This window comes from Triticum dicoccoides, chromosome 6B (assembly GCF_002162155.2).
Source record: "Triticum dicoccoides isolate Atlit2015 ecotype Zavitan chromosome 6B, WEW_v2.0, whole genome shotgun sequence".
Lineage (NCBI taxonomy): Eukaryota > Viridiplantae > Streptophyta > Magnoliopsida > Poales > Poaceae > Triticum > Triticum dicoccoides.
In genome coordinates this window covers 264,254,289-264,273,414 of record NC_041391.1, presented here as the reverse complement: position 1 = coordinate 264,273,414, position 19,126 = coordinate 264,254,289, and the positions used below count along the sequence as shown (strand labels likewise).

The 19,126-nt window shown below is 41.6% G+C and overlaps 1 long non-coding RNA gene and 1 pseudogene across 4 annotated transcripts; one reads left to right on the top strand and one right to left on the bottom strand.

The window, feature by feature from the left end:
- Nucleotides 1-238: 238 nt before the first annotated feature.
- LOC119322440 lies at nucleotides 239-4,274 on the top strand (annotated as a pseudogene).
- On the bottom strand, nucleotides 884-13,490 carry LOC119322441. 4 transcript variants are annotated; one of them, XR_005155620.1, is made up of 9 exons: nucleotides 12,908-13,490; nucleotides 12,734-12,825; nucleotides 11,969-12,189; nucleotides 11,598-11,802; nucleotides 11,251-11,414; nucleotides 10,559-10,646; nucleotides 10,018-10,344; nucleotides 8,718-8,783; nucleotides 4,062-4,356 (listed from the first exon to the last, which is right to left on the bottom strand). It is a non-coding gene; the product is annotated as an uncharacterized LOC119322441 (long non-coding RNA). The 4 variants fall into 4 exon arrangements; XR_005155621.1 differs by lacking the exon at nucleotides 11,969-12,189 and having other exon boundaries at nucleotides 11,251-11,303; nucleotides 11,398-11,414; nucleotides 12,908-13,489; XR_005155619.1 differs by lacking the exons at nucleotides 4,062-4,356; nucleotides 11,969-12,189 and adding an exon at nucleotides 884-1,383 and having other exon boundaries at nucleotides 12,908-13,489.
- Between the last annotated feature and the right edge of the window lie 5,636 nt (nucleotides 13,491-19,126).

Here is a 19,126-nt window from a genome sequence, read left to right as displayed (position 1 = left end):
AACCAGCGGTTGCTTCTGTTCGTCCGTCGTGGTTGTTTTGCAAAACAGCCCCTCGGTTTACATGAAATCAACCCGCAGTCCCTGTTTTAGTGGCTACCAGAGAAAACGTTTCGTTTTTACAAAAAAGACCCTTCATTTTGGTGTATTGAACCCGCGATCCTGGCTCTGAGAAAACATTGCAAAAAAGACCCGTGCATAACGAGTGACTGGGGGCGGCGGCTGCTCGACGCGGAACGACGCCGGCGTCTGGCGGCGGCGGCTGCTCGATGCGGAACGACGCCGGCGGCTGGAGCTTGCAGGGGCCGGATCCGTGTGCGGCAGAGGCTGGGGAGGCCGATTCGGAGGCGGGCGGCGAGGCAGGGGTCGCCGGTGACGATGAGGAAGGCCGGAGCGTGGTTTCCCTGGCAGATCCATGGCATCCGCGGCTCCTGGGCAGAAAGAAGAATGGAGATGAGGGAGAGAAGAAGGAAGAAAGGAGGGGCGGTGCGGTGTCCTAGGCAGGAGCTCGCCGGAGCCGAGCGACAGAGGACGTGCGCTGCAGACGGAGGGATCCAGAGCCGGCCGGTCGGGCGAAAGTACACCAACCAGGCCAGGGGTGGCGTACGAATGAGGACTTCATCACCATCAGGTAATCCATTCATCTCCTCTCTTTTCCTAATTCCCCACGATCTGGTCATAAATCGCCATGTTCTTGAACTGCAGAAAATCACTCATTCCCCATTTACTTGAGTTGCAGAAACCATTGGTTAACCAAGTTTTCTGATACATTGCTGTCAAATTGCATGGGCCTATCAAATTTTGTAATATATAGATGATGTTATGCTGTCAAATTCCATCCATCTACATATTCATGTGCAAAGTAAAGAAACCATGACCTGTCATCTGCAGAATTAACTTACATATAAATAAGATTTCTCTTCCAACCATCTTTCAAAGATAAAATCGTACAGTGAATGGGTCAGTTTTAACTAATACAAGTACACACAACATTCAGCTCGACAATTGGTCATCTCCCTCCCATTTTTTCTTTTCTGTTTCCAGTTCAATCAAGTCAGGACATCACATGTCTACAATGCCATTTTTTCCTCACATTCATAGCAAGCTGCAAGTTCCTTCTATTAACAACAGGACCTAGCACAATAGCACATACACAAGTTTGTTGGCCGCTGGAGTTGCTGCACTCGTGGTCGTCGGAGTCTACCACCACGCTCATGCTCCACATGCATGTGGTCTTCGAGTCAGTGCGATGCCCATGTGGCTGTCCTGTAGCAGAGTCAAGTTGACCGACCGTGGGAGCCAGAACCTTGGTGTCGGGCTGACGGCCATGCCGCCTGTGGTTATCTTGGTGTCGCTGACTGTCAGGACGCCTATTTCTGCTTCCTTCTGGATGAACAAGGGAGATGGACGTGTCAGTAGAATTTGATCTGAATTGATTGATCGGCTTGTTTTGATGGCTTTTTGCGACATGTTTGTTATGTTTTAGGATCTTTTTTAAACTGAAATTTGAAAAGAGCATGAGTTGTGATAGGATTTTATATATTCTTCGGTTGCTTACTGTAATCTTTTTGAAACTGAAATTTGAAAAGAGCATGAGTTTTGATAGGATTTTATATATTCTTCGGTTGCTTACTGTAACCTGTACCTTCTGGTCGATTGATATAGATAGAATCATACTGATTTCCTATAATTTCGCCGTCACAAAGATGTTCTATTTGTCGATTGATATTTCATACTACAGGATGAGTACTAATATGATCTGCACGCACATCTGAAAATGATACACATGACAGGAAGAGAAAGTGCGAAGCACTCTACCCAATTTCCCGCATTTCAAGAAGCCATTACATTTATGATCTTTTCTATAGAAGAAGGAAGGATATGTCAAATAATCTGTATGAGTTTTGCCTGGACAAGGGTTATGCAGACTGTAATCTGATTGTAAAGTGGAAAAGGTCAGTTGCCTCAACTTTATATCATTTGAGCTAGGGACCAAGATGGATAAGGTTGATTTGGCTTGATCATGCCAAAGAAATTTACTTCCTTTTTGGAAAATGAAAACATGTTTTGGAGGTTCAGGGTTAAGTTTCCAAAACTGAGCTTTATAGCAAGGCAAAGAGGATCAAGAGAAGCAGAGTAGGATAATAAAGGTTCACATAGATGTAGTAATCTGTCACTATCAGCTAGCTCAAGTATATATGACTGTATGATAATACAGGTTCACATATATATGTAGCAATCTGTCACTATCACCTAGCTCTAATTGAAATTTTCTTGGAGCAGTTTCATTTGCAAATAGACCAGCTACACGGGCACACACATACACACACACACCCTAATTGAGATATCATATTACTTACATGATGTGGGTTTATTCAGGTTGTTATGATAAATTATTTGACTGATCATTGTAAGCTTTCAAATCCAGTGGGAAGATGGCTAGGCTGCCTTTAGATCCAATGTACTCCAAGGCATTGATAGTGTCTACCAAATTCAAGTGCTTGGAAGGAATGTTGATTGATGTTAGTAGCTACAGTTGTCTGTAAGCTTTCAAATCCAGTGGGTAGATGGCTAGGCTGCCTTTAGATCCAATGTACTCCAAGGCATTGATAGTGTCTACCAAATTCAAGTGCTTGGAAGGAATGTTGATTGATGTTAGTAGCTACAGTTGTCTGAATGAGACAACGTACAGGAGCAATAAGAAGGATCCCATGCTGTACTTATGGGCTATCGAGCAGAACCACATATAGCCGTGTCTCCTTTGCTGCATAAAAGGTCAGTAACCTCCAGATTCATTGCTTCTTGGTCTTTATTTTGTTGGTGAATAAATTGTAGTGCACTGAATAACACAGAATGGATCAGAGTGACTTGAGATTCTTTTAATGTCTAGGTGAATAACAGAATTTTTTCTTATCACATAGCATTCTGTTTTGCTATTTCAAATGTGCTCTTTATTGAACAATCTTTTGGCCTTCGAAGTTTCGAACCATTGTTTGTCACAATTTTTTAGATCGGTTGTAGATTTTATTGACCCCCTCACGTAAACTCGGAATTGAGTGACTCTTTTTACTCTGGAAAGCTTAAGTCAATAAGCATCTTGAGAAAAAATATAAAAAAATTGGTAAAAATATTCAGAGGATAAGTTGAAGAGAGAAGTTTCATTAATTGTACATGTTTTGGAGCTTATATTTTTTATCGAGAGCTAGGTTTGTTGGTCCTTTTGTGCAATTAAGCTCGTGCCGCTGGAACCATGTGTACATTTAATCAAGGCATTGGGGTCCACAGATCTTGTTACGACACGAAAATATTTGATGATTATCATTGCAGATGCCCTCAGTCTCAGGAACACTCTCACTATGTCTTTGATTCTGTTAAAGACCCATGTAGGTATGCCCAACCTGCCATTTTTTTATGCTGGCGACTTCATCAAAGTGCTACGGCAAAAGCATGCTTCCAAAAGCTATTCCGAGATGGTATCTATCCTCTCTTTTTTCTTTTCCATTAAAAAATATATTTATTAAGCTGAAACGGTCTGTTTTGAGTCTTATATTCAACTAGAATTGCAATTTTGGCAGATCATATATGTTGAAGCATGTGAAAGTGGCAGTATCTTTGAGGGATTAATGCCACAAGACCTTAATATTTATGTTACAACAGCAGCAAATGTGGAAGAAAGTAGCTAGGGAGCATACTGCCCTGGGATGGAAACACCAGCTCCTCCTGAATGTATGACCTGCTTGGGTGACGCATACAGGGTTTCTTGGATGGAAGACAGGTAAAAAGCATCAGGTGTAATATTTATGCTCTGTATGTTGTCTTGCTATTCTGAACCATGGGATCCTACTGTGCAGTGAAACTCACAATCTACAGAAGGAAACCATCAAGCAGCAGTACGAGGTGGTTAAAGCAAGAACGGCACCCCCAAATGACTCCAATATCGGTTCTCATGTCATGGAGTATGGTAACAAGACATTCAAGGATGACAAGCTTTTCCTTTATCAAGGTTTCTATCCTGTGAAGTCAAGCATCACAAACAGGCCGCTGCTTTCGCCCAGCCTCAAGGGTGCAATCAATCAAAGAGATGTTGATATTCTTTTCATGCTTGTTCCAACGTTTGACACTTCGGCCACCTACTATCAAAAGAGCACTACTATGTACGATCTACAGTAGTCACTTTGAGAAATTCAAACCATTGACAGAAATTCAGACCACCTACTATCAAAAAAGCACTACTATGTATGATCCAGAGTTGACACTTTGACAGAAATTCAGAAACACAGGCTCCATTGTAGAGTTCAGAAAAATTAGCACGTCTGATGCCCCTTGCCCCTACCTTTACTATGTACTTCATCTTTGAATCTGCGGACAACCAAACAATCAATCAATCTCCAATCCATGCAAAATAAATATGTTCTTAGAAATTTGGAAAACAATTTACCACTCAGACAACTTTTCAAGTAGCAAAATAATTTAGAAGTACTCAGAAGTACACTTTCTACGCCATGTCGAAAGTAAATGGCCGGGAGGAGGAGGACGCGCAGGAGGCAGGGCGGTGTCAGAATCGCGCGCGTTGAATCCGGTTGATGGTTACAGTGACACTGACGCCGCGCTCTATGCCCTGCCCTTGCTCGCCGAGCCCTGCCTCTCCGGATAGCCATGTATGCTGCTGGGGACCCTGCAGGTCCATGCTCGTCGGCGAGGGGGAGCGCAGACAGGAGCCTAGCCCGTCAGGCCGTCACAGTCAGTAACATGGCCATAGGCCTCTTCTCCCCTTCTCAGTTTACAGCAGCATGCCACACTCTCTCAGGCTCCTGTCCCCCGTCGTCAGCACACCGATTCAGAGGCAGAGGCTGACTTGCAGCTCGTGGACACAGAGAAGGAAGCCTAAGATGAATCTCAAAAGTTGTTATCATTGTTCTCAGCCAGCGATGCATAGGGGAATTGTTTGCTCATCTATGTGTTAAAATCTGGACCTCTTCATCAACGACTTCAACAAGGATGAGATCAAGCTGCGTCTGCTGCTCTGTCCACCACAACAATTTTGGAATGCATTAACTTTTATCTGCCCAGGTTGAATCCTTCATTCCTCATTCTCATCCTAATTTCTTGATGTTGGGCAAGACACTCTAGATGAGTTGCTAACATCAAAAGGCTTCAGTTCTAACTAGAAGAAGTTTTGCTTAGGAATATTTTATCAGTTTTGTGGTCAATTAATCAACTGGTGTTACAATAAAAGCAAGAAAGTGATGCAAGTTTTTTGGGATATATGCACTGGAAAATATATGAACACTGTTGGCCCAAAATCACAGGGCCCCACTAAATTGTTGACCATTTGGCCTCATGATTTTAATGATAATCGTTCTACCATGAAATCTTTCTTCCCCTAGCATTTTAACAGTACTGTGTGTTGTAGCAGTATACATCTGAATCATTGGATAATAAGAGTTTCCTCCTATGCCATGCATCCGGTGTAGCGCTCCAGTGAGAAATAATCAGTGGTGTACTTAACCCCTTTACATGTTCTTCATTTACATTTTTTACATTGAATTCTAAGCTAAGTGCTTAGTCTTTTGTTACTTGCAGGCAGGAACATGAGCATGCACATCTGGGAGTTCGCAAGAAGGCGTTGACCCCCTTGTATATATTGCTGCTCTCTGTCAGAAACCAAAAAAATATAAGACTTCTATGATGCTGCTCACTGATCGATACTAAATACTCCCTCTGTCCCAAAAAAAAGTGTCTCAACTTTGTACTAATTTTAGTACAAAATTGTACTAAGGTCAAGACACTTATTTTGGGACGGAGGGAGTATATGGCTTGTTCTCGAGGATTGTTATCACTTTTTGATTCATATGGAATTTGAGAATATGGATGACACTGGTTTGTTTCTTTCACTACTAAAATTCTGTCCACCATTAGCTTACGGGCAATGCTCCAGATCCACGCGAACATACGCGAGTAAATGCTCTTTATGATTCCATGTTCTTATGTAATAAGACTTGATGTGCTTTATCTTTCAATAATTCAGACATGGGCCTTCCGCAACTTGATACAAGCTGCTGACAAGAGTTAGAGGGTTAGGTTTGATGTTATTATTTGTTGTATGACTATTTGTTCTCATTATGTCACACCTTATTTATCTTTTATTCAGTTACTACATAGCTTGCCTATATTACTTGAAACATAATTATACTGCGTACATTTAGTGGATACTATTGCTGAGTAAAAACAAAATTTGAACTTCAAATTACATACTGGATTAAGATTGTCTCCTTAGAAACCAAAAGTCTTTTTTTTACTAGTACAAATGCCCGTGCGTTGCACCGGGCCGTAAAAGGGGCAGAACCTGCTTCATGTGTCATTGTGCACCTTTTTTATAACCAATTTTAATAAACATCGATAATAAGGTTAAACATGGAAATATCCTTATTTTTAATAAAAGTTAATGTTTTCATGCCGCTTCAGCTCATCAACCGTGCTGCACTCTTCTACTTTAGCATCAAGCATGGTGTCGTCAAAGACGCCCGAGTAGCCGCTGCAATGAGTGCGCTCTGCTGATGTTGCACAGCATGACCTACTTGTGCTATTGCATGCTCAGGTTGTCAGGTGTCCGGAAAGAAGAAAAGTGTAGAGCTACGAGAGCAGCAGCTTCAGGTGCTGATGTGCTCTCAAGGAATCCTTCTGTGTCGGAAAATTCAGTCTCCGGTTTCTTAGCATAGACAAGATAAATAGCAATTTCTTAGTCTGCGTTACTACTCATGAATTCTTTTAGCCACCGATGTGGTTAATAAAAAGATAAAAAAAGTTCAGCATAATTCAGACCTGACACCTGAGGTGTCAACTTTGTTGTTGCTTGTACTAAATATGGGCAGAGAGCACCGTTTGAGTGGTGCATTATCTCTCGAAATGTGAAGCGCTTGTACTAAATATGGGCAGAGAGCACCGTTTGAGTGGTTCATATCAACAAACTCAAAACGCAATGTTTCGAATGTTACGGTATGCTAAATAGGAATAGATTAATACTTCTCTAGTTTAGCTAATTATCACTACATTCTGGAATTAAGAAAAAACGGTGAAATATGCAAGCATGACTTTAAATTGCGCATTAGAAACATGACAAAAAATACCCCTTCTCCAATAAAAAGGAGTAGAGCCATAAAGAACACATGAGTAATTCAAATTATGAATTGGATCGAGTTTTTCATGGTTGCCCAGCATAGTAAATGAAAATAGCACCTTGTCATACATTGGGTCTTCAATAGAATCAAATACATTGTCACCATATTCATGAAATTGATGGATTTTGAACTCTAAATAACAATAATAAGAGGACCACAGCAGCAACTGAAAGGTTTGCTTTCAGTGAACGTATATAGTATTACATAAATAGCAAAACAAGATGATATTTGTGGAAATAAAATAATAATTAAGAGCATTGCGACTGCTAGTAAAAGCAATATTATCCAACCAGCACACAGGACAACCATCACCACAGCATACTGTTAAAGAGTACATGTCTAAATTTTATGAAAGCTAAAAACTGAAAGTCATTTACAGCCAATATAAAATAAAATAATATGAACAGCTAGAACTATGTGATCTGCGCAAGGGTCCTATCGAAATTCAGACTTTCAAACTTGATAAAACAGGGAGAAACAGCACTTATTTGTTCATGGATTTTAATCAAATAGGGAACAAACAGAGAAACATGGACTGCCAAACGTTGGACCAATATAAAGTGAATAGCTAGAACTATATGATCTGGGCAAGGGTCCTATCCAAATTCAGACTGTTCGTGGCGAAATTATTAGTTTCAGATGGATTACAAACTCAAACACATAAGATTTCTGCTGGCTAACATGCATAGCATTTATTCCCTATAGTAGTTGCATATATAGTTTTCCTTGAAAGCATGTATTACAGAAATAAGAGATGAATTTGAATGAATGTTGTTGGCGGTTTTAAAAAAGAAAACAAGAAAAATAGTGTTCAAGGCTCGAGCTAGCGCTACATAATTGGATATTATTTATAAAAATGCTCACTGGAGATAAGAAATGGATCCAAAGTTCAAACTAAAGGTTGATCGTCCAGGATATTTGGCATTCAAACAGTTCTAGGGCTCTACCATCAGTGGGTGTGATATATAATTTAGTCAAAGGTTGGATCCCAAAATCATGAATGTCATGAGACTAAAATGCTAAAACTACTTGCGAATCGCGTGCATCTATATCAACATATACAGGTTAATACATGGGAAGCATTTGGTTAATTGAACCTGACTAATGGTCCCTTCTTTTGATTATCATGATTGCAGAAGCTTTAAGTACTTGAGCTATCTAGAAAAAACACTAAAACTACTTGTGAATCAAGTGCCTCTCCATCAAGATAAATCAAACTGCAGGTGTGGCCATCTATGATCATTCCCCTATTCATGATCTGCAACTCCACTTGATAATTAGTTGATAATTAAATATGGCCTGAACCTATGCTGTTAACAAGAACGCCTATACATGGAATGGATCAGAAAAAACAAAGTATACGGAAACCTACATCTGTACAATCAAGCAAACATATTCTCATAACATCTTATGCTCACTCATCACCATGAAATTCTAACCTTTTTGTTGCTCTTGTCAACATGAAACAGAGGCACCCATTAAGAAACAATTAACTTAAATAGGGGCTTCTATGAACTGATTAGCTTTCAAGGGGATATATACCTCTGGTGTAGCCGCCACATGCAACATTGGATGGCTTGACGGATGTTCATCACTCATCTTAAGGACCTGGAAAAAAAATCAAATAAAAGGTAAGCCTCAAACATTAGTTTGTTGGTAGAATATTTCAGATCCAGACCAATCTTAAATGTGATTTTTAGCTTATAAATACATGGTTGAATGATTATAGCAATCGTTTGGCTGGAGGTAGTTTAGTGAAATATAATTGTTCATTTGCAGAAAAAGTTCTATACTTGAGTTTACCTTAACTCTGATGTAATATGAAGCTTCGTAAAAGGTAAGCAAACACGTATAACCACTGCTACTCTAAGTAGGCTTATGCAAAGGAATCAAGACCAGAGCAGTAACTATCAATCAGATTTATACCAAAGTGAATCCCTACTACCGCCTAAGTGAAAAAGGTAATGATATTGGCATCTATATTACTGCAAGTACAGTACAGTATATATACTTTCAGTTTTGCTACTCTATGTTCAGTAAGTAACCATGGGTTCAGGAGATAAACTCATATGTTCAGAATACATCCAACTGCGAAAGGCTGGTTACACTTCAAATATATGTTGGAAAGCACACATATCCAACATAAGATGTTTGTAGTACACGCTGAGATATCTACTCATGTGTATGCCACTGCAAAGCTAATAGATGAGTAAGCAATTGGAGATACAAAATGAAGCTCTGACAAAAATCGGGCAACATGAAAGCGTATAGCCATAAATATACTATTGGACGCAAAGTGACGGCATATGTTCTGAATTTTGAGTTATAATGTTCAGCCCGACGAAGCAGTGGATGCCCAGATTAGCAGACAAATTTCAGAACAAAAATATGACAACCAGCAATGCTCTGCTATCAAATTAGCATGGACTGCAGTGTACATAACCAAGCAGATTTCAGTATGCAATTGAATTTCATTAGTACTATATGAGCAAGGCTATCATAGATTATCAAATCCATCAAGCACTATAACTGAGGAATAACCAATTCAAGCTGTGACAAGCAAGCAAATCTCTGCAGAAGGACAAAACTATCTTTGAAGCATTCAGTTGAGAAGATTCAGAACACACGCGTTCGGTTCACAGCTTCAGAGTGATTTCGGCTAGCTAGAGAGGAAACTAACGGAACGAAAAGGCAAAGCCAAGGCTGCTGCAGAGCACAGGCACGAGCTAGCAGTGTTAGCAGCAGGGACGCGCACGAGCGTGCGAGCAGCAACAGTCGCTGCGCACGGGCTCGCCAGCCAGCCAGGGGACAGAAAAATAAATCAAACAGGGGTCAAACATACCTCTGGTGTAGCCGCTGCAGGTGACATTGGAGTGCTCGACGGATGTTCTTGTACCTCCGGCGAACTCGATGCTTCTTCCTCCAACGAACTCGGCGAAGACATTGGATGTTTCGTGCAAAATTGACATGATGGAGATTCCAGCCAACTACCCTTCCTTCTTATAGCAGAGAGCAACAATCCGGGTTGGGCACTCCATTGAATTGTGTTCTACAAGGACACGGTCTACAATTGATCCAAATTAGGAATAGCACGAGCACAACGCGACACACGATAGCAGAGGAGGTCTTGAAGATGAGTTGTGGTGGCCTTCACGAATCATGACGTCACCTATGCCCAAATCCAATCCAATCCAGCATCATAAGTTAAACACACTCAGTTATCTACCATAGACTGATCAAAGTTACAAGTTTACTCCAGGAATCAAGTGCTACCTATGGTAAGGTGTCAAATCTATTCTTGAGGTCCAATAAACAACATGTATAACAAATTGTGCAATTTGCATGCGTTCCTAGCAATATCATGTAAATGCAGCGTGTCTCACATTATTGGTGTCATCGAGAGTGATTGCTGGCATGTCCGAGAAACAAACCTCCGGCCTCTACCTGAGTTCGATCGGACGCCTCTGCCACCTGCATGCGCACACACGGCAGAGACATCAAAGCCAGGCCGAATCAAACCAAGCTCACACCAACCTAATTCTACCAGGCTGAGGAGCTTCAGTCAGCAATCGTACATCAAATATACGTTGTTGCAGTAGACTAAATAGAAGGTGCTACATAGCACTCTGACATATACAGTATAATTCTAAGTTTAGTCAGTATAGTATTTTTACAAACCCCTAAAAATAGTACAGTATTCTGCAGACTAACCTGCAACATACGGTTTAGTCTGAATTGGCAAACTTGAGCGTGCATCGAGCAGAAAATCGCACATATAGAGAACACAATATCAAGCCGAAGTGAATATATAGTTTCAGTTTTGCAAGCCATAGGGGGAAATTAACTCTTGACATGTTAGGGTCATAACACGACATATTTAGCATACAGAAGAACTGAAACATAATGCAAAATACATAAACGAAACAGAGAAAGTAGTTGGTTTAATGCCTCTAGACTCTAGTGCATATCAGCCAAACTGAAATTGTGAGCAATCAAAAGTATCACCAATTTTCCAGAAAAAAATAAACTGAAACAGGGGCTTGTATCGCTGATTAGCTTTCAAGGGGAGACATACCTCCGGTGTAGCCGCCTCAAGAGATGGACGGCTCGACGGATATTCTTCTTCCGCTGGCAAAGTTCATGGAAGGCAATGCATTGGGTATTATTGACCTTCTGAAATTGTAGTACATACATGTTGAATGTCAAAATGTTGAGTACGAACTTATCATTTGCTTGCTCCTGAGAAGATAAAACCGACATAAAACTGATTACCATCTTACAATAATTAAAATCGAGACTCCCTGGTCCCAGCAAATTACCATGCTAAAGGAAAAAAACTAAAACTCAAAAGCAACTGAAATTAGAATGTAACAACAAATAGTGCTCCATTATCCCATTCCAAGTTCAGCACCCATGGATTACCTCTTTTGGCCGGTCTCCCCTCATCGAGGATAAGTAATGTTCAGAAGGGCTTCTTTTTTCGATAATCAGGCATGCAAATTAATTACCCTTCCGGTGGAAGGATCATCCCTTGGTGAGCCTCGCCTTTCCTCTAGTAGGTTGGCAAAGCATGGTTTGGCAGCCGGGGTACACCACCAAAGTCTGATAGTGGCTGAACATAGTCGTTCTGTGAGAAAAAAATAGTAAGTTGAATTTTGTGATGGAAGAGAGATAACTAACAATTATATCAGATTATGTAAAGACCCGGTGGACAGGTAAGTTGATTTAGCAGAGCGCAATGGAAGTTCCGTGTAGATTTCTAAGCTAGATTTGCCTTGCGTTACATAGATTACCTATTTTGCGGACTGTGAATTAAGTGCTTTGGTTGGATATGCACAAATGGACGATGCATACAACTCCCAGTCTAGGATTGGTTTCGGTTCAGAGTCGTCCGGGCAAGCCTTGCATCCAAGTGCGCGGCTGTCGGTGGCGATGGATCTTGATCATGGAGCAGATAATGAGGAGCTCGGGGTGCTGCAGCCGGTATGCTATGGGACATTTGAGCAGCAGCTCACTGTAATTCAAGACCAAAAAGACAGTGAGGCTGCTATTTCGGTTCAGACTAAAGGCAAGACAGATCCCCAAGCTCCATAATTTGATACCTCCCAGGCATTAAGTAAAATAATTAGCTGTAGGCAGGTAACCAGAGTGTTTGGTGCAATCTGTCTATGGGGAATCATATATAGTTGTTTGGTTTCAATGATGTAACTATAGCCTCGAAATGAAACATCATGCTGTCCGAATATATGTCTGTGCAGTGCATAATTCCACGGATAGTTCACACGGGTTAAAGTGTTGTTTCATGTGCACATATTGATCAAGTAAATTCTTCCAATCTAGTCAATTGTATTGCTGGATTTTGGTAGTCATTCTGAATGTACAGATTTGTTGTGTGCATCTCTGAACTAATATGGATCTGTGTACGAACTATAACTTAGCACTATATCTGGTTCTTGCTATCAGTTTGATTTTGGTGGTCCAAGTGGATATATACACCAGTCATGCAGCCACAGTCTGCACTATTTGGTTAATGTGAACGGGAGGAGCACAACACTGACCCCATCGCTTATCTCAGCCAGCTTCTTCAGGTCCACCATGGCCACCTACACCGAGCGCCATATCACGTCCCCGAGCTTTGTTGTCGACTCATCTACACCCAGCCAATCACCACAAACAGGGATACAATCAGATCTAATAAGAGATAGCTCCATGACCATGAGGAAGGGACGAACCGTCTGGGAGGCGCTCGTAGGCGGCGGCGCTGGAGCACATCCTGTCGTCCGCATCTCCAAGAGCTAATCGGGGCAAGGCGGTTGGTGTTGGGCGACGGCAGCGACGGCCTTGTAACCAGGGCACGGGGAGGAAGGAATCGGTAGGCCGTGCGATGCCCTCGTCCTCCGGCGTGTAGCCGATCTGTCCCCGTCATCCCCGTCTCCTCCTCCGCTGCCTCCACTTCCCCCTCCTACTCCTACTGGCTCTTCCGCCGCCTCAACCTTCCTCTCGTCATCCTACCGGCTCCTCCGCTGCCTCCACCTCCCTCTCCTCGTCCTACCGTCCGTTGCCCGTGGCGGCGAGGAGCGTGTCGAGCAGCCCGTCGCGGTTGGCGGCATGCGCTCGAGCCAGCCGGCGCGGGCCCGGAGCGCGGCAGCCTGGGCCTCGGCGTCGGCGAACCGTGCACGGGGAGGAGGGCGCGGCGGAGGGAAGGCAGGCAGCAGTGCGGGGCGGATGGCGCGGTGGAGGATGCGGGCCGGCGGCGGGGAGGCGGCGGATCGAGATGGGGATGGGAGGCGCTGTCGCTTGACTCGGGGGTGTTTTTTTTTTCAAGCGCGTCCACGGGTGGGGTAGAAATGCGAAACGTTTTTTCCAACTTATTTACTGGATTGCGGGTTGAATTCCCAAAAGCAGAGGGACCTTTCTGTAAAATTGCTGACGACGTACGACCAGAAACAGTAGCCGCACTATTATTACTAGCAAAAAGACCCGTGCGTTGCAACGGGAACTAAATATTCTAGTGATTCAACTTCGATTGTCGAAAAGAATCCTTGTTGCACCATCGTCGAATAGCTGCGGACAGAAGAGGTCGCGAAGGCCGGTGGTGGATACGCCCTTGCTGCCATCTAGATGCTACCGTCGCTTCGCTTTCTGAGGCACCCGGGGACATCGGAGCAGACGGAGCCGTTGGGGGCGGCCTTGCTAATGGTATGACCGTTTTTTAGCTACAACCTAATCCAACCCAGGCCGTGAAAGACCCAACAACCCCACGCGTTCGCAGATTTTTTCCAGCCATCCCAGCTAAGCAATATCCAACGATCACAATCCTAATTAGACCGGTTGGCTACAACCCTATGGACGCAAGCCGAGATCATCAGTTCGATCCTCAACCAGAATATGCCCGTGCGTTGCAACGGGAGAAAAGCTATTAGATTATGCACGTGCGATAGATAGAAAAAAATTATGAACCAAATGCCAGGATGAGATAAGGACTTTTAGAATGTAATTTCATAAAGTATGTCTGGGTGATGTCATGACGAGATAAGAGACTTTTAAAAAGTCATTTTAAAAATAAAAAATGTGATGGTCTCATCACGACTTGATTTTCTAACGCGTCATAACGAAAAAAATGTCGGTGATAAAACTGCATTGATGGACACTGCATGAGCTAGACCGATGAGTGAGTGCCTTGCCTTGACCTAGCATAGCGGTGTTTATAATAATTAGTAATGTGGTATAAAAAATATAGCTGTGTATGAAGGCAAAATAGAAATTTAGTCATTTTTATATAGCTTACAAAAATTAACCCTTAGAAAGTTGTGTCAATTTTTGAGGGTTCAACGGTGTACAAGACATGGAAAACTTTTTTTTATCCAAATCGAGGGACTGAATACAATCATGAAGCGACCCCTACAGATCTCCTGCGACGGTTCATTATGTTCATTATTTATGGATCTGTTTTAATTTTTGTGAACATATTCCAAACTTTAATGGACATTTTTTAAATTCCCTAATATTTTTTGAATACTGGATATTTTTAAAAAATCATGAACATTTTTTGTTTCCTGAAAATTTATTTGAAACCGTGATAGTTTTTTATAATATGTGAACAATTTTTTGAAATCATGATCATTTTATGATTTTCCGAATGTTTTTTTAATTCACAAACAGTTTATAATTTTTCAAGACTTTTTCTGAAATATTTTTTTCCTGGAAATCACGAATAAATTTAAAGAAGAAAAAACTAAAACAGAAATAAGAACGTGAAAGGCAAAAAATGAAATAAAAGCAGGGGCGTTGCAACCTGCAAATGGGCCGGCCTATGTGTGCGGGAGGAGTAGGCGCGTCATAACGAAAAAAATGTCGGTGATAAAACTGCATTGATGGACACTGCATGAGCTAGACCGATGAGTGAGTGCCTTGCCTTGACCTAGCGTAGCGGTGTTTATAATAATTAGTAATGTGGTATAAAAAATATAGCTGTGTATGAAGGCAAAATAGAAATTTAGTCATTTTTATATAGCTTACAAAAATTAACCCTTAGAAAGTTGTGTCAATTTTTGAGGGTTCAACGGTGTACAAGACACGGAAAACTTTTTTTTATCCAAATCGAGGGACCGAATACAATCATGAAGCGACCCCTACAGATCTCCTGCGACGGTTCATTATGTTCATTATTTATGGATCTGTTTTAATTTTTGTGAACATATTCCAAACTTTAATGGACATTTTTTAAATTCCCTAATATGTTTTAAATACTGGATATTTTTAAAAAATCATGAACATTTTTTGTTTCCTGAAAATTTATTTGAAACCGTGATAGTTTTTTATAATATGTGAACAATTTTTTGAAATCATGATCATTTTATGATTTTCCGAATGTTTTTTTTAATTCACAAACAGTTTATAATTTTTCAAGACTTTTTCTGAAATATTTTTTTCCTGGAAATCACGAATAAATTTAAAGAAGAAAAAACTAAAACAGAAATAAGAACGTGAAAGGCAAAAAATGAAATAAAAGCAGGGGCGTTGCAACCTGCAAATGGGCCGGCCTATGTGTGCGGGAGGAGTAGGCGCGTCATAACGAAAAAAATGTCGGTGATAAAACTGCATTGATGGACACTGCATGAGCTAGACCGATGAGTGAGTGCCTTGCCTTGACCTAGCGTAGCGGTGTTTATAATAATTAGTAATGTGGTATAAAAAATATAGCTGTGTATGAAGGCAAAATAGAAATTTAGTCATTTTTATATAGCTTACAAAAATTAACCCTTAGAAAGTTGTGTCAATTTTTGAGGGTTCAACGGTGTACAAGATATGGAAAACTTTTTTTTATCCAAATCGAGGGACTGAATACAATCATGAAGCGACCCCTACAGATCTCCTGCGATGGTTCATTATGTTCATTATTTATGGATCTGTTTTAATTTTTGTGAACATATTCCAAACTTTAATGGACATTTTTTAAATTCCCTAATATGTTTTGAATACTGGATATTTTTAAAAAATCATGAACATTTTTTATTTCCTGAAAATTTATTTGAAACCGTGATAGTTTTTTATAATATGTGAACAATTTTTTGAAATCATGATCATTTTATGATTTTCCGAATGTTTTTTTTAATTCACAAACAGTTTATAATTTTTCAAGACTTTTTTTGAAATATTTTTTTCCTGGAAATCACGAATAAATTTAAAGAAGAAAAAACTAAAACAGAAATAAGAACGTGAAAGGCAAAAAATGAAATAAAAGCAGGGGCGTTGCAACCTGCACATGGGCCGGCCTATGTGTGCGGGAGGAGTAGGCGCGCTTGCGAGACGAAAAAGAAGAGATAAAAGGTGGGCAGGCAGGGATCGAACCCTGGTCTCTGTGGTGTTAGCGTGCAGCGCTGGCCACTGCGCTGAGCCATCTTCGTGTTATATTAGGGGATCTCTGCTTATATAAACCGAACTAACAGTGCGATGCGTGAACCGTTTTTTGCCACTTACGGGTGGCATTGGTGGGTAAATTTTGCCAACTTCGAGGGTATGTTTTATGACGGACGACCAGAAGCACTATTTGCTTTATTAGTAGGGAAAGTATTATCATATTATTATTATTATATTATTATTATTATTATTATTATTATATTATTATATTATATTATTATTATTATTATTATTATTATATTACTAGGACACATGCCCGTGCGTTGCAACGGGAGAGGTATTTGGGTATCCACGGTACGACGAAGGCACATGTTGAGGTCTAGCAGAAATGCATATGAGCCGCGCGTAATAAAATCACGAAAATAAGTCATAGTGTTGATGGTAAGGAACCCCGAAATCTACTCCCTCCTATCCGATTTGTTGGGTATATCTAACAAACCAACTAATGTAGACACTGAGTGAAGAGGAACTTCAGAAAACTTCCAGATGTTGAAAAAAGATGGGATTTAATGTAAAATGGTGAGGTGAGGCTATTAAATTTGTAAATTGACCCCATATTTTATCACAAAGCATAGGATAGTGTTGTTGGTTTGATCCAGTGGGATTGAACTGGAGGTCACGAGTTCGATTCCACATGACCAACTATTTCAATTTGGGCCTTTTTGTAGAAAGGCCATAGGCCCATCAGAACGTCAATGTAGCCTAGTACAGGTGGCAAAACTGAAGCGAGGACGCGCTATAATGTAATGTATTGCGGGTTGATTCTTAGAAACTTTAGGGACATTTTTTAAAAAGGCGCACCACATCTAAGAATGTCACCTCCCTTTATTAATAAGTTATAGATTATATATGGATGTCTGTTCGTGAGATCGAGTCCCCGCACAACCATATTTTCCGGTCAAAATAGGTCGCGCACCAAAGCGAAAGCCCGTTAACGGACGCACAAAAATTAGTATAGGAGATAAACTTTGTAAATTGTGGTTCTCAATCTCACTAGATTTCCTTCAGGATGTGATCTCTGATAAGATCCTGAACTTTTCTTAGTTAAGTAATAGAACGGCCTATTCATCCTCAAACAAAAAAGCAAGAGAAAAACCTTAAAAAATACAACATGAGTGAAAAATCAAAGAAACACATCTCCTTTTTATTTTACTATACTATATCTTTATCTTTATCTTTACCTACTAATAAAGCACTTAATGCTTCTGGTGGTACGTCTTTAGCAATTTTGCAAAAACATCCTTCTGTTTTCTGGTAACTAAACCCGCGGTCCCTTTTTAAGTGAATATCTGAAAAACGATTCGTTTTTGCATAAAGCCCCTTGTCATTCGGAGTATTCAGCCCACAGTCCAAGGCTCCGAGCAGATTTGTAAGGAAAAAAAACACGACCACACAATTAGCACGAGCTCGCCTCCTCCCTCTCTCGCCCATGAAGCCCTCGCCGCCGCCGCCACCCACGCTGGCCGCTTCCGGTCCGCCGCGCAGCACGCCATCGAGTTCTCCATGGTCCACGCAACCCCCCCTCTCTCCATATTCTCCGCTCCCGGCCTCTGCCGACCGCTCGCAACCCCACCCTCCGCGGCTAGGGTTTCAGGCAGGGCTTCGCCGGCGCGTCTCCGGCGGCCCCAGGTTCGTCCCTCCTTCCTTCTTGGTCAGGATCCTCATCATCGCCTTCCTCTCCCTAAACACCGACCAAGCCTTCCCCTAAACCTGACCCCATGGTGCTATTCCATCTTGGTTTTGTGAATGCTACTACATCTTGAAAAGAAGGGGGAACTGATTATGGGCTCAAAATAATTGGGGGACAGAGATGTGAGAGTTTGAGGGGTTCAACTGGGGAATTTTATACAGAGAGATGTGCGTTCAGTTGGGGATTTGTATCATATCATGTTGCTGTGTATGCCATACTTTATTCTTTGCTCTGCTTGGGGAATTTTGTATAGGGTGATCTGATTTGTATCAGTTATATGTGATATTATGTCATCCTTTTGGTGCTCTTACTGAAGAGATATTTTTTTAGCTATTGTTCTTGATTATTGCTACTGGTGCTAATTGTGTTTGTTGTTGCTATCATATGCAGACTGCCGTGATTGTATGAGAGATTAATATGATTGTCCCATTGTTAGACTATGTATAGCTTCTGTACCTATGTACGTATATGGTACATATTGTAACACAACCATTATATATAATGAGATAAGCCACCCCTAGAGGGTTGTGCTGGTTCCCCAAAACTTATTGTCTTACATGGTATCACGCTAGGTTACGATCGCTTCCGCTTCTAAACCCTAATACCCGCACCGCCGCCGCAGCCGCCGCCGCCTTCACCGCCGCCGCCGCGCCACCGATCGCGCCGCCGCCATGTCGAGCGCCGCCACCACCGGTTCCACTGCTGCGGGCTTCCTCCCGGCCTCTCTTGCGGCTCTGCTCAACCTCCCGCTCGATGTCGTCTCTGTTCCGGCTCCGATCGGGACAAGGAGCATCGGCTCCGTCTTCTCCACGCCGCCGGCGCCCTCGCTTGGGCGTGACCT